A 23,482-nucleotide genomic window follows, 5' to 3' on the forward strand; every position below is an offset into this window, starting at 1 on the left:
TTCTTCAACAGGTGCCTGACTGTAACTTAGAAGTGAAGAGGAAACAGATGCAACTAAACAGCATTGTAATGTAAGTCCTTCACTCAGAGGCATGGCCCTTAATAATTTATGGAAGGGGATACACAAATTAATTAACCCACAAATGAAATAACCCAAAGTGAATAAATTATAAGCATATTTGGAAGATAGATTGGGGTAGTGGAGACTTTATACTTTAAATCCAAGCTCTACCATTGTTACCTAATCTCTTTTAGCCTATTGCCTTCCTTTGTAAAATCAGGATAATTATAGCTATGTTGCAGGGTTGTTGTCAGAATTAGACAAATACAAAGTGCTCTATAAGTGGGAATTTAGTTGATGAATACTATTTCTATGGTGAAGTCTCTGTTGGAAATTCACAGCTTGTCAGTGCTAATGATAGTACTCAATAATGGAAAAGTTAGGTAGTCCAAAGTAGCCAATAAAGGCCTTGCCCTTGCAGAGGTAAGACCTGAGTGAGTGACAAAATTGAAGGTTAAAGGTACAGAGAGAATCTTAAAGGCATCAAGAGAAAAGCAGTTAGTTACCTACAGAGAAATTCCCATAAGACTGTCAGCTAATTTCCCGAAAGAAACTTTGCAGGCAAGAAGGGATTGGCAAGAAATATTTAAAGTCATGAAAAACAGAGCCCTATGGCTAAGATTACTTTACCCAACAAAGCTACCATTTAGAATCAAAGGGCAGATGAAGAGCTTCCCAGAGAAGAAAAAACTAAAGGAGTTCATCATCACCAAACCATTATTATATGAAATGTTAAGAGACTTATTTAAGAAAAAGAAAAAGATCAAAACTATGAACAATTAAATGGTAAAAATATACAAATCTAACAGCAATTGAATCTAAAAAACAAACTAAGCAAACAAGAAGAATAGAGACAGAATCATGGATACAGAGAGCATTTTGATGGTTGCCAGATTGGACAAGAGTCTGAGGGAATGGGTGTTGAGGTAAGGGGATTAAGAAGTACAAATAGGTAGTTGCAAAATAGCCATGGGGATGTAAATTACTGTATAGGAAATGGAGTAGCCAAAGAACTTATATGCATGACCTGTGGACATGAACAATGGTGTGGGGATTGCCTGAGGGAATGGGGGCTGTTGGGTGGAGGGGGCAAAGGGGAAAAACTGGGACAATTCTCACAGCATAATCAATAAAATTTAGTTATAAAAAATAAAAATAAAGTACAAAAAATATTGATAAGGGTGGAAAGGAAGAAGCTTGATTTAGGAAGAAGACTTTCTTTAATCTTATTTAGGACCCAAAGTCCTGTGGGCAAAAAACAGAGGTTCTATAAAAATTAACCTCACAGAGTGATCTGATCAAATTGCTAATTGGGCAAGTCATGGTGGGTAGTCACTCCCCAGGGCTATAACTTCAACTTCTTCTCCTTCTTTTCCTTCTCCTTCTCCTTGTGTTCTTCAATGTATTTATTTATTTTTAGAGAGAGTTGAAGGGAGGGAGAAAAAGGCAGGAAGAAGCACTGATGTGAAAGAAAACATTGACCAGCTCTTGTACATGCCCCAAACCCACAACTAAGGCATGTACCCTGACTGGGAATCGAACCATCAACCTTTCACTTTGTAGGACTACACCCAACCAACTGAGCCACACAGGTGATGGATAGGACTATAATTTCTCTAGTGAAAGGCTTCAAGCAAACCCTGTCCATTGTTCTTCAACTTAGTTAACACACCTTTGAAATGCTAGTATACCCTTCAAAGGGGACATTAACCCTTAAGAGACCATTTGATCAATGTCTGCTTTGCTTCCTCCAATCTTCCCCTCCCTAATTTTAAATGCAAAAAGGAAGCTGCAAAACTGCTATTCCCTGGAGCATTTGAGATCTTGCTCTCTGGCATATGTAATTAATTTGGCTAAAATCAAGTCATAAAAATTCTCTACAGGTTTGGTCATTTCTTATATCATCAGCCCCTACATGCTAAAGCTACAGGGGAGGATCATAAATCTAAAATCTCTGTAGTTTCATGGTCAATAGTATAGTACATTGCTCTTAACACCGTGTTTAGGTTAAATTATGGTTATTGTGACTAAAGTTTTTCTTATCCAGAAGGGAAAAAGAGCTGAAGGGAGGCCTGTTGCAAGACTAAAGAAGGAAAATAATCAAACTACAACAAAACTCATTTGTTATTTGGCCATATTTTCATATTTTGAAAAATATACTAGTGTATCTCTCAATCACACATTAAGTAGAGAACTAGGCTTGATCCTTTCCCAGACATGATCTCATTTCACTCTGACAGCATTGTTAGGAAGTGTGCATTATTATTCTTTTAACTATAATGCAATAGGCTCAGAGAGCCTAGCAGAGCCAGAATTAAAAGAGGTGTCATTTGCCTTTTCTACTGCTGTTCTTAAATTTCAAATAGGAAACTGAGGGAGGGGCACAGAGGGTATATGGAGGGAGACTGGGAGCTCTTGGGACAGAGATGGGAGTGCAGTATATAAACCATAGGATTGGCATGGGGCTGGATTGGGGATCATCCCCCAACCATATTCTAAGATGATTGTCCAAGGTGCTGTTAACTCACCAATGTTGAGGTTCCCAGTGAGATCCCAAAAGTATATTTCCTGATTTCTCATTTATCTTTAAAAATTACCCCGATTTTTTGGGGGGCGGGGGCAGGATGGCATAATTTAGTATTGTATTAATTTCTATGATACATGTGTTTGAGACAAGCAGCAGCTAAAACCACATCTCCTCCAGCAAGCCTTCCAGAATGACCATCAAGGATGTAATGACTCTCACTGTAGACAGTGGTCAAGTCCTGTGACTCCTCCCAATTGTCTCTCTTCCTCTTCTGCTGACCTTTTATTCACAGGAAATCTTACCCCTTTATTCAATGTTGACAATAATGTTATCTACACGCCTTTTATAGTCCACATTGTTATCTGGTTATCTGTCTGCCTCAGAACTTCCTGACTATCTACTTGAAGACTTTGATGAGATACTGAATTTGCAAACCTGTGAGCACTCCTATTTCAAGTGGGGGACCAGAGCTCCCAAGGCCAGGACAGCCTGTCACTGAAGCTTTGGAATACTTTCTGGACTCCCCTTTTCATTCTCTGAGCTACCAGTTTCACTCTTAGTGTGGTATAGGTAAAGTTTTCAATGACAATGAATTTCTGCACTTTGCCCAGCAGAGCCCCAGCCTCTAAAAAAACTGCAATGGTGTACACACCCCTACTACTGAGCAACAAGAGCTTTTAGAAGATTAGTGAAAAAAGTTAAGAACACATTATAGTAGTATTTAAGCATAATTTGTAAGCTTATTTTACTTTATTACTAAAGAAATCTTCATTTATTGCACAATCTTTGGAAAATGTAAGCATTTTGATATGATTAATTGATAACAAAGCAGAGGTATCTCTCAGCTGGTTTCCACTCTCTTTCTCACATCCTCTGTTCCTATTAAAGGTCAAATATGACAAAGGTATCAAAAACTTTATTTTTTCTTTTTTGTCTTTTTAAAACTGCATCTTACAGAGAAGTAGCAGATCTAGAATTTTATATAAGAGGGTCTTAGGGGCCATGCCCTATTGTTATAAAGAGAGGAGTAGAGTTGTGAGTTTGTATAGTACTTGGCCTAAGACCTAGAACACATAAATTATTCATTTTAAGGAATGGATCATGAAGATGTTTTAGAATTTAAAGTCCTCCTAAACCCCACTCCCAGTGACACAATGCTGCAGAGGAGTGTTCAAGAGACTATTTAGTTTTCTATTTAGGTAAGAAGCATTTGTTAAACACCTTCTATGTGCAAAGTCATAAGGTAAATTTTAAATGAAAAGAGACACAAAATGAACAAACCTTGGTTTTTGCCCTGAAGAAATTTTTAAATAACAAAAAAGGCTTTGTTTGACATTTAGGTCAGCTTCTACTAAAAATAATACTGTGATGAAATCTCTGTGGTTGAATTCTTTTGCCCATCCACAAATAGTACCTTGGGATACTTTTTAGAAGGGGATTTGTAAGGTGGCACTTTGATGATCTCACAACTTACAATGAAATAACCAGAGAAACCCATGAGACATAGATAGAATTCAATGGATTATTATTTTGATATCTATAAGAGTTGGGTGGTTCTAAAATACTAAAAGTGTATGATAAGAATGCAAGGGCTTGACTAAAAAGGTATTTAAATATATCAAAAGCCAAAGAAATACGAAGTCCAATCATATAAGGAAATTTCAAGAGTGGGTGTTAATAGATCCTAATATGACTTGAAAATTAAGTAATAAAATGACTCACCTCCAAGATCTGTGGCTAAATGACCACCATTTGTTTTAAATGATGAACTCTCTGACAGAGGCTATAAATAGGTCTCAGTGTGCCAGAATGCCACTTCAGTGCCACCAACAAGGATCCAATGTTATCCAGCTTGCACCATCTGGTCCTCACGAAGCTTCAGCAAACTGAAAGACAATGTAAAAATCACAAGGGGACGTAATCCCCCAAACTGTGACATATGACAGAATGACTTCCTTAGTGGCTAAGCATCTTTCAACTCCAAGATTTAGAAAGTTTTTCATGATATTAATACATTTTGGGTTAGGAAATCTATGTATCCTTAGTAACTTGGGTACTTTCAGCACCTGGAATTTGGCCTATTAGAGTTAACAGATCAGCTTTTTAGTTGTAGTTTAAAACATGTAATATGTAATTAATTTAGACGTGATTTAATTTGAAATCTTATCAAGTTGATATACATATTAGAATAGTTAAGAGATCTTAAAGTTCATTGTACTTAGAAGTTTATTTTATTAGATTTATGGTCTACATCTGGTACAGGGTTAATACCCAAAATTTGTAAAGAACTTATAAAATTCAACACCAGAAAAAAACAAAAAACAATCCAATTAAAAAATGGACAAAAGACCCGAATAGACACTTCTCCAAAGAGGACATGCAGATGGCCAATATGAAAAGATGTTCAACATCACTAATCATCAGAAAGATACAAATTAAAACCACAATGAGATATCACCCCAAACCTGTCAGAATGCCTATCATTGATAAATCAACAAACATGAAGTACTGGAGAGAATATGGGGAAAAAAAGGAATCCTCTTGTATTCCTCTGGTGGGAATGCAGATTGGGGCAGCCACTGTGGAAAGCAGTATGGAGCTTTCTTTAAAAAATTAAAAATGGAACTGCCTTATGACCCAGTGATTCTGCTTCCAGGTACACATCCAAAGAAACCGAAAACACTAGTTTGAAAGGATATATACATCCTCATGTTCACTGCAGCATTATTTACAATAGTCAAGATATGGAAGCAACCCAAGTGCCCATCAGTAGATGAGTGGATAAAAATGCTGTGGTACATTTACACAATGGAATACTACTCAGCCATAAAAAAGAAGGCAATCTCACCCTTTGCAGCAGCATAGATGGACTTGGAGAACATTATACTAAGTGAAAAAAGCCAATCAGAGAAAGAAAAATGCCATATGATTTTAGTCATATGTAGAATCTAATGAACAAAGTTAATTAGTGAGCAAAATAGAGACACACTCATAGATAGAGAGCAGGCTGACAGTTTTCAGGAAGAGGGGGATTGGGGAACTGGGTGGGGGATGGGGGATTGAGCAAAAAAGAAGAAAAGGAATAAAAACTCATGGATATGGACAATAGTGTGCTGACTGCTAGGGGGAAGTTGGTTGGGATCTGGTAGATGGTGGGAGGTGGAGGAGGGTATAGAGGCCATAAATGGTGATGGAAGGAGACTTGACTTGGGTGGTGAACACGCAATACAGTGTACAGATGATGCATTGTGGAATTGTCCACTTAAAACATGTATACTTTTCTTAACCAGTGTCATCCCAATAAAGTCAATAAAAGAGAAAAAAACAGATTTATAGTCTATTTGGTACCAGGACTATTTTATCCATTAAATCAGACATTTATAGTATTAAAAGAAAATGAATATTTTAAATTTGTAAATATAGCTTAAGATGTTCAAAGGAGTTCCTTTAACTGTGAATGAAAGAAAACATTAATTGATGACCCTTAACTATGACAGAAAGTATTACAAATCATAGAATATTATTTGTAAATGGAATTTAACACCTTTATACAAAACTACTGTTTAGAATTTGTAACTTTAATTTTAAACGTTTTGAATCGTCTTTTCTACACATAAAATCCTCCCTCAAAAATAATTTTTTAAAAAATGAGTTTTAACACAAGATTAATACAAAGGTACAAGTCTAGACTTTTGGTAACTATTGGGTTGTTTATATTTTCTCTTAAAAATTTTTTAAATTATCTTTTATGGGTTGTTTATGTTTAAAGTTTCAAATTCTTTATCCCTGATTAACCACATACAGTTATTCCTATAATACATTTTAAATCATTCTTTCTATTTCCACTCCATTTTTCTTATTTTACTGAATTTTGAACACTTGGTCTAGAACACACATTTTGACATCAGCTGATTGACATAATAGAGTTATAGGTAAAAATCATCAGTTATTTAAAGAAACACAATATTCTTCTGCAAGGATATGAATGCATGTTTAAAATTTAGAGACTAAAGAAATCTACTCGTTGGAAGGTTTTCATATTATTAGGGAGAAAAAAAAAAACTTGAGATGACTTTATGGAAGAACCACAAAGCTAATTAAAGGTTTGTGAAACAGGCCCCATAGGAAGAGGCTTAAAGACCTGAAATATTTTAACTGGAGAAAACTGAGGTGAAGTGTCTAAACAAAGTGGTTTGACTAAATTTGGCTTATAAATACTGGTTGAAGTCCTTCTAATAAACTCTCTATCACCCTAAGAAAATAAAGCTGAACTTTTTTTATTTTTCAGATGACCTACTGAGTACAGAATTTGAGGGTCTCTGAAAATAGGAAGATATTCCATGAATTAAATGCTGAACAGACATTCTCTTTCCATTAGATAGAATACAAACAAAGAATTAGCTTTAGCTTAAACTATAGAAAGAAGATTATAGGTGGACATTAGAAAAAAATTTTAGATCTCAGATAGCCTTATACAGATACTATATTATCTCTTTTTCTGGGAAGAGAAACTAAAATACATAAAGACCATCCTTTCTTGGATGGCAGAGATGACTACTAATAGGTGCTGAGAAAACAAAGCGATGGAAAGGAAGTGAGCATAAATAGCCTTAAGACAGTCAAGTTTGAGGCAAAACTAAGCATCAAATTCAGCCATTTAGTTCTTCCTACATCCTCACCTCACATCCGGGGCCCAGGAAACTGGCTCCTCAGGAGCCTCACCTTCGCAGTCCCTGCTCTGAGCCACACTCTTACTCTGACCAGCTTGTCCCCATACTTCACAGCTTTGTTTTTGATTAGATAAAAACCTGCTCATCTGACAGTTAGTACTTAATAAAATGTTAATGGTACCCCTTGGCTAATGTTATCTTTACCCAAAAGCACAGTTAGTTTATAATCTGATTTTCCTGAGAATTTATAACTTTGCTCAAAGCAATGCCTTTAACAGCAGAACTCTCTGGAACCTTGTTAGGTCTGAGTAAGGTAAGCAGATTTTGGAGTATCTAAATACTCTATGTGTATTCATTCATTCAACAAATAATTACTAAGCACTTCCTATATTCTAGACACTATTCTGGGCATGATGACATCTGAGAACAACAAGATACGCAACATCCCTTTTTAATAGCATTGTATTGTAAGTGGGATTTGTGGTAGACAAACTCTAATGTCATACAATGATAAGTGCTATGAAGAAAAGACAATAGGGTGATGGGTAAGTGACTGGGCAAGGTTGGGCAGGATAGAGGATAGGAGTGTGGGAATGGTGGCGGGGAGAGCTGGGAGCACCCCAGCATTTTCCTATGACCCAAACAGGGCAGCTTGGCCTTGACGATAACTGACTTACCTATTCTCCACTAGCAACCTCACTCACAAGACAAAAAATTTCCTACTTCCATTCCAATTAAATAAAAAGACCCTGCAGGAATACACTCAACAATACTGTATTGGTTTATCCCAGTGGATGCTGAGACATGTGATTATTCCTTGGGGAACAGTATTTTGATCTATTTCATCTGCTCCAGAGACCTTCTAGTATGACTACATTTCACGATTGAGCACAGTTGTGTTCTAGACATCATCAGTCCAGATTATTTTCTATTCCTTGAGAGGTTATAAATAATGATTTCCTTACCCATAAATAAATTTCCTTAGCCCTAAAATAGGAATATAATAGCTACTTCACAAGATTATTAAATAAAGCATCTAGTACAGCAGCTGGGACAGAGGATAAAATTCATAAATGTATAGTTCTTTACTTCTTTTTTCAGACACAGCCTTGAAGACATTTTTAAAAAATTCATTGAATGAGAAAATAAAGATATATTCCAGAAAAATCACACTATGGCACCTGCAATTATTATCATTTTTTTAAAAGAATGTGTAAGGATATTCCAAGATTATCTTGGAATCATATGAAAAAGTTAAATGCACCACCTTTGTAATGTATAAGGAACTATTGCAATGCTTTGAATCGTTGGAACCAGTCTATGTATAGTTTAAAGTGTATCAACAATAATATTTGCTATTGACGTTAATTTTGCAGACTAGTAATAAAAATCTAGGCTTCTAGAGGAAAGGGAACTTTCCTAACTTGGTGTTACATCATGCACATAACATAGCACTGCTTATATCCACTGGTCACTAGATTACCTGTTAAAGGATGTCCATGTATTCCTTTAACAACTATTTTCTTAAGGCCTTAACATATACTGGATCATTTGTTAGCTACTAGAAATCTGTTCATGAATAGGACACCATGTGTGCCCTCAAAAAAATTAATGTATTGTAATATTGAAGAATAAAGTGAAGTTTGGTAAATTTTGTAAGGAGAGTACATTCAGTGCTTATTGAAGATTTCCCAATATCTTCAATAACTTACTGGAGATTTCATTTATTGGCGGTTTGCCTTCTGAGGTCACAGTTCCACTTTACTAATAGTTAGAACTTTAAATATAGGTTTGAAATGGAATACTTCATTACTATAATTAAAGCTTCCTATTTCCTTTAAAAAACCAGAAGTGTGAATATGAATGCCTCATTCTAACCCAAGTGTGGTCAGCCACAATAAGAATTGGTATTAATACATTCATTTTTTAAGTCAAGCCTGAATTACAGTTTCAATAAATAAATAATCTTTCTGCAGATAATATTTTTTTGTAAAGGTGCAAAAGTATACATGCTAAACCACACTAGCACTATTTTTCTCCAGGGAAATTAGATCTCATAAAAGAATTTTGATTGTCTTCCTGGAACATTCGCAATCTAAGGTTCCTGGAAGCAAAACCTCCAGCTGCATACTTCTTGTGTGTGATAACCTTATACCATTTCTGTGGTTATTTTCCCCTTGATTTTCTAGGTAGATTACTAGCCTCCCTTAATACTTATTGCATGCTTATATCTCTGCTTTTACAGGAGTGAAAACTTTGATAATATTTATCTTGCACCTTTCTTTCTAGATATTGTGAATTCTCTTTAATCAGTTTTCAATCAGAGGCCTCTATGATCTTTGTTTGTGGAGGTTTGATGTTCACTAATACAAAAGAAAAGCCATTTTTAAAATTCAGAAATACTCCAAATCACCTTGAAATGATCCATACCTAGTGGAAAGTAACATTATTCAAAATCCCTTCTCTATTTACTAATAAGTAACCTCAGAAAACATCCCTGAAAAGCCTGACATTGTCTACTTTTGAAAACATTAGATAACTCAAAAGGTTAGGTTAAGATCAAAATTTTGAGGAAATATTCATGGGTTTAATTTTTTTCTTGTTCTCTTTTATTTAGAAGTATACTCTTCATTTTAGTGGGAAATAATTATTACAGTATTTACCTGAAATAAAGTAATCTTCTTTTAAAGTTAAGCATATACCATGAGTAATAATTTATCTTGTATATGTCCCAATAGAAAATACTTTCTAACATTTGAATTCCCCATTCTTTTTGTTGCTTCTTCATAAACATCAGTGTGTGAGTGCTTATACAGATATGCATTTTCAAGTGAATTTGCGTTTTGTAGAGAAGGACATATGCTTACAACTTTGTTAATAAAGATAAAGCACAAACTAATTAGGTCAATTAGTGAAGGCTCTAGGTCCTTGGATTTAACAAATGAGCTATGTTGTATGCATGCCTTTACATCTCTCTCTCTGATTAGAGTATCAGTTACTAGAGATTAGGGACTAAAATCATTCGGTATGCACAGACCTGACACATAATGGACATTCGATAAATAATTCTTTATTTTAAATTTTTATTTATTGGTTTTAGAGAGAGAGGAAGGAGGGAGAGAAAGAAATATTGATTTGTTGTTCCACTTATTTATTCATTCATTGGTTTACAGTAGTCCCTCTCTATATTGCAGTTCACTTATTGCGGCCTCACTGTATCGCAGGATTTTAAAAAATATTATATTTAATTATTTATCACAGATTTTTCGCTATGTTGCAGGATTTTGCAGTACTGTATACATATGTTGTTAAAGTTACGTAGGTTTAAGAGTGTAGAATATGTTTAAGAACATAATTAGTGTTTATAGAAGTGTGGAAAAGGTTAATAAGGGAGTGGGAAAGGTTAATAAGGGACTGGGAATGGTTTATAAGTGTGTGGGAAGGGTTTATAAAGCCTTAAAATATACGTAAGTACTAAGCCTGCGTACGTTAGGAGGGGGTTCTAGTCTCAACTTAAAAGCTGGCTGAACACACACCCCTAATCCCACCCCTTTTCTTGGTTTTGGGTAAACATTAGGGGTGTTAGTCTCAAAACTGTGAAATGACATGTCAAAACAGTCCCTACTGGTAAGGACATTGATGGCTTCACTTGAATTTAAACCAGCGCTAGATAGGAAACTATCTAAGACCCCTCCTTTGCTTTTCAGGGGTAGCACATCCCATATTTTAGAACAAGTAGGGGTGCCATGCTTAAATAAAAATAGCATTTAATGTATAATTGTGTGGAGGGATTATGGATAAAGCTGTACTTCTGTCACATTGTGGCAGTACCTTCTGCTTTAATATTAAACAGCTTGTTATTTAAATATTGGATCAAAATGGCTGGCTTCAAAATGTAGTCTTTAATAAACTAATTTTATGTGCACCTGTGTAGGGGAAAAAATGTAAATTCTAAAATAAATGTAAGGTTCCTATTTTGTGGATTTTCACCTATCGTGGGGGGACTCTAGAACATAATAGCCGCAATAGGTGAGGGAATACTGTATTCTTGCATGTGCCCTGACCAGGGATTGAACCCACAACCTTGGTGTATCAGGGGGGACTCTAACCAACTGAGCTACCCAGCTGGGGCTCAGTAAATAATTGAGGCCCTAAAGGCTATGAATAAATAAAAATTGGAATAAAAATCTTAAAATAAACTTAAAACTCATGTATTTCCTTAAGATATTGAGTAGATAGCACTACATGAGTATATGGGATCACAAAGGACTGGTAGGTAACATGGAATGCAGACCTCCAAGGCAGTAACAGACTTGATGAGAAAACTAGTCAGAGAGTAGACTTCTTTTCTCTTTTGGCTGATTTTTATTTCTAGTATCTGCAATTAAAGGAACTGAACTGCTGCATCCAATAATTTTCAGTGTCTATATAAAGCTAAATATAGCAAGATTTCCAGAGCAGTGGATTATCACAATGGTTTCACTTCTTTCCTCTCTCAACAGCTGTGTGTCCACATGTACATGTGTGTGTTTTTCACATCATCATTTATATATTTTTAAAAATTTTTTTAAATTTTATTTATTTATTTTAAAGAGAGAAGAAAGGAGAGAGACATTGATTTGTTATTCCAGTTATTTATACCTTCATTGATTGATTCTTGCATGTGCCCTGAATGGGGATCAAACCTATAACCTTGGCATATGGAAACTTATCTATTTAAAGGTGAATAAATTGAGAATAATTACTGGAGGAATGAATTTAGCCTGATCCAACAAACTAAAAACATGAAGACAAAAATGAACCAGTTTTGACAAATCATCTCTTATCTCACTTTTAAGACATTAGCTTCACCTGGAAATTTTAAAAAAACTTTAAAAGTTGTCTTTCCCTAAAAATACATAATGTGAGAAGGAAGTATAATAAAGTCATATAATTAATGCAAAGCCCTTTTGTTTGTAACAGGGCCACATTAATGCACATGAACTAACATCATGCAGAATATCTCTCTCTAAAATGCTGGGCTCATTCTATCTGCTTTGCCCAAAGAAAGAAACTGGGTGTAAGGAAAAGTCTTTTTAAAACAGGTCCTTTTCCAACTGTCTTCCTTTCATTAGTCAATCAAGTCCACAATTATTTATTGAGTACTTACTAAGTACTCCCTGCACTAGGGGATCCAAAGATGAATAAAGCTGGGTCCATCTTCTTGGCGAACAATAGAAGAGTTACTACTATTTGTGCCAAAAGCTCGCTGGGTGGAGGAGCCTTGTCACCTGCCAAGAGGAACTAGGGAAGGCTTCTCAGAATTGTCTTTTCAGCTGGATCTGGGAGGTAGAGTTGGTGTGTGGGGGAAGCAGGAAAGACGGTGGTTGGAAGGAAGACCCTTCATTTCAGGCACAGGGAAACTGCAGGAATAAAGGCACAGGCAGTGAAGGACCATATATGTTTGGGAAGTGTTTGGAAGGGACAGAGGTTAGAGAAGTATATAGCACTTGGATCCGAAGGCCTTAAGAAAGAATGTGGGCTTTGTTCTTTATACTTCAGATCGCTGATTCTCCAACTACTGTGGACACACTCACCCCTGGTATTCGAGGCTTTAGAGTAAACATGGTGCAGCTTCCTAGGGTACCAATTTAAGGTGAAGATTTGGGGAGGGGGAACCATTGTTTTTATGTAAAAATAAATGTGTATATATTGCAGAAAGCCAAATTTTCTATTTGGCACAATTGCTTAGAGCTTTGTCTCAGATTCTCAGATTTCTTCTCCCTCCATCTCTGCAACCCTTGGGTGACCTTCAGTAATGTCTGGGAAGTACTGGGAAGCCATCACTTAGTTGGCATCGAGCCTGGACCTGGGTATGGAGATCCAATCCTAATTAAGAGACCAGCACCACGAGACTGATTCCCTTCCCCCTCCAAAAGAAAAACCACTCCTCAGTGTTAGATACACTCATCCTTCTTCCTTTCTCAGGTTTATTTTTGAATAGATGCTCAATGTTTAGGTGAAAGAGTAATATTTATAACACCATTTATTAAGACTACTATGTGCCATGAACTTTATATATAATACATTAGGACATTTAATCCTTACTCTCCTTTTAGGAAATTGTTTTTTTGCACATGAGAAAGTTGAAATCTAAGGTTATATAGTTGGATTGGTGGGGTTAGATTTTGAAGTCAGTTCTATCTGACTCCAATGGCCATTTTCTAAGCCCTTTCCTTTATGCAACTCTGCTTGAGGAAAAAAAAATCAGACATAGTGAACCATTTGTGGCAGTGGGGGGGGTGGGGGGGTAGTGAGTCCTAATGCCTAAATCATCATACCTGGTGTCCTAAATCCAGGGAGACAAAGCCACTTGTACAGGTATAAGCCTGTGCACTGTGGGCTCTCCTCCCTAGTTGCCACACCTCTTTCAAAACCACAAGACCCAAAACAAACACCAGGGCTGGGGAGGTAAAATGCAGAGGCCTGGAACTAGGGTGGAGTGTGGACTCTACCACAACTCCACAAACACAGGAGTGTGTACATGGGAACTGAAACCAAAACAAAAGTGCTAACGCAAGCAATCTCATTGAGCACCCCGCTGGGCTTTAAAACCACTGCTTCTCTATATGAAGAGGGTGGGGAGGGGTTTATTTGCACGTGTATGTAAATTGCACCTAATATCCTAGTTGATCAATGTTTTTTTTTTTTTTTGCACTTTGTACTCACTCCCCCCCCCCCCATTGTAGAAAGCGTTTTATCTGGCAAATCAATAATTCACTAGAAATTTGCACATTGTTCTACAGAAACTTGCAAATCATTTTATAAAACGGACTTTTTCAGAATCTTCACTGCTTTTCTATTTTTGGATGAAAATAAGTTAGTAGTTGAAGGGAAAGAAAAATTAAATATGTGGTCAGAAGCTTAGTTATGGGACTTTAGTCTGCCTGCAGAGTTGCACGTGAAGTTCATTAAATGCCCATTCTGGGTCCCACCTTCAGGGATTCGGAGTTGGTGCTCCTGGAGGGCCCGTGACCTAGCATAGCTAACAAGCAACCAGGAGATTCTGAAGCAGAAGTTCTGAAATATGGTTCTGGAATACTATGTCATCACTTGTTTTCTGTGGAAGAAAAAAACGGGGTTCTATGGAAGATAACCTCACAGGGTGATCTGATCATAAATTCCTAACTGGGCAGGTAATTGTGGGTAGTCATGCTCCAGGCCTATAACTTCTTTAGTGAAAGGTGTTTATGTCAACCCTGTCCATTCTTCTTGTGCATCTAGGTTAACACACCTTCAAAATGCCAGAAATAATTAGTGCCCCTTCAAGGGTGTTAACCATCAAGAGAGCACACGGTCTTGTTAACTAGCCTGTAATCCAATTTCTGCCTTGTGTTCCCACCCTCATGTACAGTTCCTCCTTAATTTTAGATGCATAAAAGAAGCTGCAAAACTGTTATTCTATGGAACATTTGAGATCTTGCTTCCCAGTGTATGTCATCAATTTGGCTCAAAAAAACTCATAAAAATTCTCCATAGGTTTGAATGTTTCTTACGCTGACATATCTAACTTCACTAGTTTTGAGAATGCTGTTTTTGTAATCAGAACTAAACATCTCATTTTAGCAACAACAACAACATCATTCTAGCTACTGCCTTAGGCTACCATACATACTTTGCAAATGGCCACCGTATCTCATGATGTCTTATTAAGTTTTAGTCACTAAAAGGTATGCAACTGACAGGTATGCAGCTGTGAACTAGGAATTATGATGAAATCACTAAATTCTAACATGTTAGAAATGAAATGGCAATGCTATATAAATACTTCATCAAGAACTAGGAGCAGAACTCCTATGGAGCAGACCTAGAAAGGACAAGAACGTCTGTGTGCCAACCAGCACACAGATCACGCAAATCAGAATGGACAAAGCTTGCTTTTCATGCCTCTACACCTCCCAGCTTTCTCCAGGCAGTGCCCCCCTCCCCCCGCCCCCGCCACAGGGTTCCTGTGCTTTAGGATCTATGGTTCAGAGGTTAAAAATCCTGGATCAGCCTGTTGAGGTAGCTTTGGAAACTACCTCATCATCCAGGTATTTGCTGTCCTCCTAGGATAAATTTAAAAAAAACAAAACAAACCTCTGTCCTGATAGGAGTTGGGCCAGTTGCAGGGCCTCCTTGGAGAGACTCATTAGCTCCACACAGGTTACCAGACATATGAGTGCAGGAGGAGGACTTCATATTTCATGAGCACCTGCACTCCAGGCAACATACTGAGGGGGAGCATAGTGTGCCACCCCAAAATATGCCTTTATTGGGATAGGGATTATTTTAAACTGATTATTTTTAAGAAACAAAAGATGCAGAAAGAACCTTTGACCTTCTCCTGTCTAAAAGAATTTAGATAGAGGATCTGCTCCAGGAAAGGAGCTATCACCATAGATAACTGTGGTTTAATGTAAGTTGCATGTGATAGGGAGGAACCTAGCAAAGTCTGCTTGGTCTTCCCTCGGGTGCCCATCATTTCTAGGTGGCCAGGTAAGAATTTGTTTCCCAGACATTTCCTCTTTCTCATGTACTTGTGAATTGCCACCCTCCCTTTCAAGTCCAAACCACTTAGCTTAAGATGGCATATGAGCCTCAACTGCCCAATTTGTCCTTGGGTCCCATATTCTTATGGAACTACCATATGCATATACATAATTAAATTCAGTTATTTTCTCTTGTTAATCCGCCTCTGTCAATTTATTAGACCAACTACAATAACTAACGGAAAAGAGGGGAGACTCCCCCTCCTCCCTAACACTGTGTTAGGCTTTCACATACGTAATCTCACTTAGTTTCATCCAAACCTCACAATAACTCTACATTTTAGAGATGAGGTTTGGAGAGATTAACAACCCTCCCTAATTCACACGGGTGCTAAGTGGCACATCCTAGTTTCAAGTGAAGACTCTCTGACTTTCAAGCCCAGAATACCTCATGTCCAAGGGGGTCACAGGAAAAACCCTGTGTAAGATCTTACAAGGCACACAGAATAATCTGGGATGTTACAATCTTTGGGGTCCACACAGCCCTGGAGGAGGCAAATGAGAGACTGGATAAATTAAGGAATGATGCTGTATGCTATGAGGTAAGTTTCAGATTTTTCCTTTTGGACACTATGAAGCATATTTGAAAGGACAACTTGCATCCATAAAAGCTAGGATGGAAAATATATTGAGGGAAGGAAGAAGGATTTATGCAACTAGTGTCTAAATAAAACTATGTAATAACACCATCACTAACTTAATTAAGAAGAGAAGATGATTAAGGGGCAGATTTTCAATTAAGAAGAGCATTATTCAACATCAGCTTAACTGATACATGTTCTGCAATCCTGAAAACATATAGCTGTGGTACTATCTTGTTTATAGAGAGCTTAATGTATTGGAAAAGATTTGTTCCACGTTGTTTCATTTCAAATCATAAGTCTATAAACATTTTTGTTAGATTAGCAATGAAGAGACATTAAAATATGTGTCACCAAAAGGCCTTCCCTGACCAAGTCATCCTTATTGCCACACCTGTTTCTCTGTATTGTATGGGCCTCTTTTGTATTCCTCAGAGCACTTTGTACTACTTGAAATTATCTTAATTTATATCCTAATTGGGTTTCATCTATGTCCTAGAATATAATATCCATGAGAGCTGTCTGGTTCATTACTGTATATCTCATACCTTACATCTGTGCTTGGCACATTGTAGGAGCTTGTTGCAAATTTGTTCAAGAAATGAATAAGAAAGTCAAAGCACTTACATTAGGGATTTTTAAAAATTACATCAGCTAAGTTTCTTTTTGGATCTGGTAGTGGAAGAAGAGCAGCTCTATCTAAAACTGTTACCTCGCTATTTGGATTTTTACTTACTATCCTGTATTTTTGAAAAGAGTACCCTGAAAAAAGTATATATTATATATAAAATATCTATCATATATAAAAGCCTACATTTATCGTGTGCTTACTATGTGTCAGGCACATATTATCAACTCATTTAATCCTGCAACAACACCATAAGCTGTGACAGTATTTTTATCCTGAAAATTTTATAGATGATAAAATTGAAGCACAGGGAGGTAAAGTAACTTACCAAAAATTTCCAGCAGGAAAGTGGTAGAACAGGGTCCAAACCTAAGGCATCTAACTCAAGAGTCTATAGTCTCAATCATTATATTCTATTAGCTTACTAGTATATATCATTGTTGTACGTGGATATATTATATTTTTTGTAACAAATATGGCAGGAATTATTACATACTTATGAAAAAATTAAATCTATGATGGTCCTGACATGGTGAAAACACTGGTTTAAAAAGTAGATTGTGTATTAGTCATAGATTGTGTATTAGTCACAAAGGGAGAGCCAGTAAAATGTATAGGTGAGAAAAAAGACTACACTTTAACCATATACCCAAAATTAAATTGTCAGTGAGAGCAGATGGACGTGATGTGTCCGTCATGGATGGAATACCTTGAGAAGGACATGACAGCACTTATGTAATGATGATGTGTAACCTGCATCTCATCATGAGGAAACATCAGACAAGACCAAGTAGAGGACTAGTCCATAAAAATGAACATCAGTAAAACAGCAATATCAACACCATGAAAGACTGTGGAAGGCTGAAGGCCTGTTTCAGATTAAAGCGAAATGAAGAGAAGTGGTAATTAAATGTAATACATGATCCTGGATGAAATCCTGTACAGAAGAGAGAAAGCTATAAAGTTCATTATTGAATACATTGACAAAATAGAACATGGTCTATAGCTGAAAGTATTCTAGCAATATTGATTTCCTCAATTTGAAAACTGTACTGTGATTATGTAAAGATAATTCTTGTTCATAGGAAATACAGTCCCCTTCACACCAGCTTCCTCTCTTGTTGCATTTCTTTTCCTCACTGAGCTCCCTCACCCTGGCTGGTTTGGCTCAGTGGATTGAGCGTCGGCCTGCGAGCTAAGTGTCGCTGGTTCGATCTTCCAGTCAGGGCACATCAGAGAAGGAAAACTCTGATTCCAAAAAACCTCCGCTGCCTTGCGGCATACCTCTTCAGGGGAAAGGCTAGGGGAGTAAACCCCGACAGAAAATCCGGAGCCGGAGTCCCTAAGGCGGTTTGACGTTGTAGTCAACACCAGCAACTCCTGCGGCGCACCTGAAGCCAAGCTGTATTGACTCCGTCTTTCCCTTGGACCCTTCAGCTGCGAAGAGAGGGGGGGTCTGCTGCATGGGCAACAGCAGACCCTCCATATCACCCTGCCCAGGCTCTGTAGCTTCAGCTTCACTGGAGAGGACACTCCAGCGTCATCGCAAGATGTCGATTCAACACGGGAGGAGACAGATACCGTGTCACTCCCGAGTTGGACTGCACAACCATTCTCGGCGGTGCAGATAGACTCTTAAGAAGCTACACCATCGTCTCTCGAGACGGACGGCTGCCGACGGCTGCCGACGGCTGCCGACTGAGCTCCCTTCTGCATGCGGTTCCTCAAGGGGAGGGAAAGCACTGAGCAAATGAACTGGAAATTTTCTTCCACTTGTCAGCTAGAGTTCTCATTTGAATGAAAAATTTGCCATGCTGTGTAACTCAGCAATCGCTCGCCAGTTTAGTTAGCAGTATCATGCTCCTTGTTCATGTGGTGCCTTGGCTGACACTTCAAAGCTGGAGAACAGTTTCGGAAAAGCAATGGCCATGCCATCCTGCAGCTAGATTAAAGGAGCAGCACCTCACAGACTCTCCTAAAGAGACAGTTCTTTCTCATAACCCTCAAATTGTAATTATTGGGAAATATATCATCTAATTAACCATGATGAATGTTATCACCCTAGTTCCACTTCCTATTGGTTATTCAAAATACAAATGTGCGGCAACTGAAGCATTGCACCAACACCACGCAAAGGAGTACATCCTAAAGCCACTACCCTGCGGCATCTCACAGCTGATGGGGACTAGAGGTTTGGGGTGAGCAGTGGGGAGTTGAGGACAGTCTCTATCCAAATTAAGCACTGGTTTTCTAGGTTGTCAGTCAGAGGACCTTAGAAATGTTCAAAAGACCTTCAGGGAGCATAGAAGGAGCAAGGCCAGTAGGCTGAAGAGAGTCTGCACTCCTCTCCCCCACCTCCCTCCAACACGGGAAATAGGATTAGCAGGACTGCCTGAACCTTACACTCCAGGTGGGCTCCGCCAGCTATTAAAATGGTCCCAATCTCATCGTCTTTTACAATCCTACTATTTGCTGTTAAAACCATATTATCCTCAGTGAGGTTAGGCTATCTCATGACAGAGTAACAAAAATACAATTCAACTAATATCCATTGAGTGCCTACTATATGCCAGACATTATATTTCACATAATCAAGTCTGCAAATGAGTTGTTATAGAGTTTATATATTGGGGTGGCCAAAAAGTTCGTCTGCTTTTTTTTCTGTAAGCTGGCTCTAGTAGTGCTTAGTTGTCTTTAACTTCATTCGAAACAATTTTGTTAGATTGTATTGTGACAGCTGTCATATCAGTGTGCATTTTTTAAAAACTTACCAAAATTGGTGAATTTTTGTTTAGCCATTTTAATATTGAAGATGGAAAAAAATAAGCATCATTTCTGGCATATTATGGTTTATTATTTCAAGAAAGGTAAAAATGCAACTGAAATGCAAAAAGAGAATTGTACAGTGTATCGAGAAGGTGCTGTGATTGATCAAACATGTCCAAAGTAGTTTGTGAAGTTTCATGCTGGAGATTTCTCTCTGGACAATGCTCCATGGTCAGATAGATCAGTTGAAGATGAGAGCGATCAAATCAAGACGTTAATTGAGAACAATCAACATTATACCACATGGGAGATAGCCAGAATATCTAAATCAATAAAGTTATTGGTGAAAATGAAAAGCATCTTTTATTTTACAGGAAAAAAAGTTACGAACTTTTTGGTAAACCCAATATATATAAATTTATTTTATATACTTGAACATATATGTGTATATACTTAAGTTTAGATGCAGGTACTGAGGTCTATGAAGGTAAGTAACATAGATCAAAAGTCACACAGCCAGTAGGTAGAAGAACAGGACTGAAAGGTCCACGGGCCCGTGTTCTTCCCCATGGTGCCATACTAACCAGTGCCCTTCTCATCTCAGACGCAGGCTATTTCTAAGAAGCTTATCTTAGATGTGCAAAAGTTCCTTTGGAATTTCAGTGCTGAGAGAGCTTTTCTAACCTAGCTAAGGAGAATACCATCGATGATGATGATGATGATGATGCCTGAATATCCAAGCAGGACAAACACAGTATTCTGTAAATTGCCCTCTTTAATTTTTACTTGTATTTGCTTTTTACCTTCTTAGTGCTTTATACTTAATGTTATATCCTTCTACACACATGGCAGATATAGCTGCTCTAAGTCCTTTCAGATGTTCACAATTGTGAATACCACCTACATCTTTAAAATTTCAGTTGACTTCAGGGAAAAGCTCTTCACTGACAAAAGGCTGCAGTGTCCCTGAACAGCAAACAGAGTTCTCACTGAAGAACTCAAAAACCCTGAGAACACAGACCACATTTTGTGCCCTGTAAGGAATCTGGAACAAGTTGGTGTTCAATAAATACTAAATAATATACCAGTTGAACTAAAATTATCATTCAGCATACAGGCTAATTTTATACCTTAACTAAATAGATGCCATTTCCATAACAGTACCAAGAAAATAATTAAAACTACTACTTTGTAGATTGTATGTAAAAATTATTGGAGCTCTCTCTACCCCATTCCCTTATTGTGGTATATTTAAAACATTATAGTATTACTATGTTACTTTCATTTTTTAATAAGAAAAGGAAATCAGAGAGACAACAATTTTTCCAAAGTAATTCAAGAATTGCAGGTCAATTAATAGCGTCTGATTTAGTCAACTGTGCTCTTATGTCCCAACTCTGTTTCTAAGAAAAATGTATTTTAACTCATTATTCACATCACTGAAGAGATGAAGATAGTTAAGCCCCTGGTCCATGGCAACATAAGAGAGTAGTTTGCCTTAGTATTATTGAAACCTGATGACTTCTAAGGTTCCTTATAAATTTAATATTACTTTAGGAGGAAAGCACTTAAAACTAAAAGCGAATATATAGATGAATATCTTTTCAAAGTATTTTTATACCCATTTGTTATAAAAATAGATGAACAAAATAGAATGTGGAACACAAACACAAAAGTCAGGCATCTACTGCCATACTTAGAGTACTGTCCCCAGTGACCATGTCAGAGCCACATTCTCTCTTCTTTTGAAGATCGATTCTTTCCCCCTCACTCTAGTCATCGCTTTCAGATAGGGACTGCCATGTTCTTACATGACTCCACATCCCTGGCCACAGACCGGATCCAGGAGAGGGCATGTGAACCAATTTGGCAATGATAGTACCTACATTGTTGGCTCCAAAACTTGGTGCAGGAAGGGGCATGTAACCCAAGCCCGGCCAATCAGCATCCTTTCCTGAGAGTTTTGCAAACTCATAATTAGGGAGGGAAAACTTTCTTCTCAGATACTATGAAGAGTCAGCCTAGAATTTACCAGCAATGCCTATGCCTCCCTCCCACACACACACATACCCTACCTGGGTGAGAAAAGCAAGCCCACAATTGAGGAATAAAGCTGAGATCCAGAAACAAAAAGAAAAGAGAATGTTGATGACATTTAGATCCTTGATCGAGGTACTCCTCAGGCCAGCTTCCCTCATGCCCTTCTTACAACTGGAAGCACGATCTAATAAACTCCCTCTTTGCTCATGCTAGCTCAAGTTGAGTTACCATCATTTGCAGCCAAAAAAATTCTGATTAATATAATTAATGCATAAAGTTGAAAGTGGAATCCCCTCAACCCTTTCTCAAGAGGTACTAGTTAGATCATGGATATAACTGACAGAAACTTAGTTTGATCCATCTTAAACAAATAGGAAGATTATTTGCTCCTCCAACCAAGCCTTTGGAAGGGCAAGTATGTGAGCAGGCCCTGAGGACTCTGGAACCAAAGACTTGTAACTAGCTTTGTCTCCTCTCCACTTTTCTGTGTATGTTCACTTTATTCTCTCAAATTAATTCTTTACCAGTTGAAATAAAACTGGCCCCTAGCAGTTTAAGCATCATCTTGTGTCTTAAAAGAAGCCAGTTAGAAGAAGCACCCAGACTAGTCTGGCGTGGGTCACAGGCTGATCTCCGAAGTGATCCGTGTGGCCAGGGCTCTTGGGTAGCACATTGACCAATTCCTGCGGCCAGAGAAAGAGAACTGAAAAGATGATGGATGGCAGCTTCCATTTGCAACAATTGACAAAGCAAGAAGATGAGAGGTTTAACAGATAGAGAGGGTTGCTGTTTCAAGGAAAAAAAAAAAAGATTTAAAGTGAATAACCAGTTGGATGCATAACTTCCAGACTCTACTCTTGTGAGCAACTGTACAAAGCTAGGAAAGTTCCAGGATACCTAAGCATGTTGGATACATCTCAATATTCAAAACAAAGCATGGCTAAAGTCTAGACTTCTCTGTGAAAAAGAGACATATCATGTTTTATCTGGTGTTAATATAAAGGGGGGAAATGTCCCTGTTTCTGATAGGTGGCATTTTACTTTCTTTCAAGATCAAGAGAAAACCAGAATTCCCCCAAAGATCTTGGAGGTACAATCATAACTCCGATGACTGAGGTTGGATTTTATGCCTAGATTTTGGCAGAGGACATCATTCTGAAAAGACATTACAAAGATATCCTTCAGATACAATTCTAAGATGACTTTGTCACATCTCTCATATTCCTTAACATATGTAGGTAGCATAGTTCTGGGCATATAGCTTACTCTCTCAATGAATACATGATTAATTGCCTTGGAATTGAAAATAAGGATGTATTTTCATCAGACTTCTCCTGCTCACTGGGGAGATATAAATCTATATTTCTTTCTCCATATGGATTTTTTATATTTGAAAAGAAATTAATGCCTTTGCATTTTGGTAATGCTTAAAAATTTATCTGCAAGGCTATGGTATAAGCTTAAGTGGCGAGGCTCTGAAAGGGGTGCCTGAAAGTCTCACCTCCTTGGTGTTTATGCCCTTGTGTAGACTCCTCCACAACAAATCTAGGCTGATCTATGTGACCAGTAAAGCAAGAAATAAATGCTCTGAGGTGAGGTGATTCTTCAGCTGGGTTTGCTGGTACTCTTGTATTATCCAC

General features: G+C 37.5%; 1 long non-coding RNA gene across 2 annotated transcripts in view; it reads right to left on the reverse strand.

The window, feature by feature from the left end:
* Positions 1-23,482, reverse strand: part of LOC150011507 (uncharacterized) — an 82,886-nt gene that overhangs the window by 45,239 nt on the left and 14,165 nt on the right. The window contains exons 3-4 of one of the 2 annotated variants that reach the window (XR_016510659.1): positions 4,310-4,473; positions 3,371-3,466 (exon numbers count right to left, since the gene is read on the reverse strand). This is a non-coding gene — a long non-coding RNA (uncharacterized LOC150011507). Of the gene's footprint in view, positions 1-3,370; positions 3,467-4,309; positions 4,474-23,482 lie in introns of those variants that run through there. The other variant, XR_016510660.1, reaches the window with a different exon arrangement.

Source organism: Furipterus horrens, unplaced genomic scaffold (genome assembly GCF_987537825.1).
Source record: "Furipterus horrens unplaced genomic scaffold, mFurHor1.1.pri manual_scaffold_4, whole genome shotgun sequence".
In the NCBI taxonomy this organism is placed as follows: Eukaryota; Metazoa; Chordata; class Mammalia; order Chiroptera; family Furipteridae; genus Furipterus; species Furipterus horrens.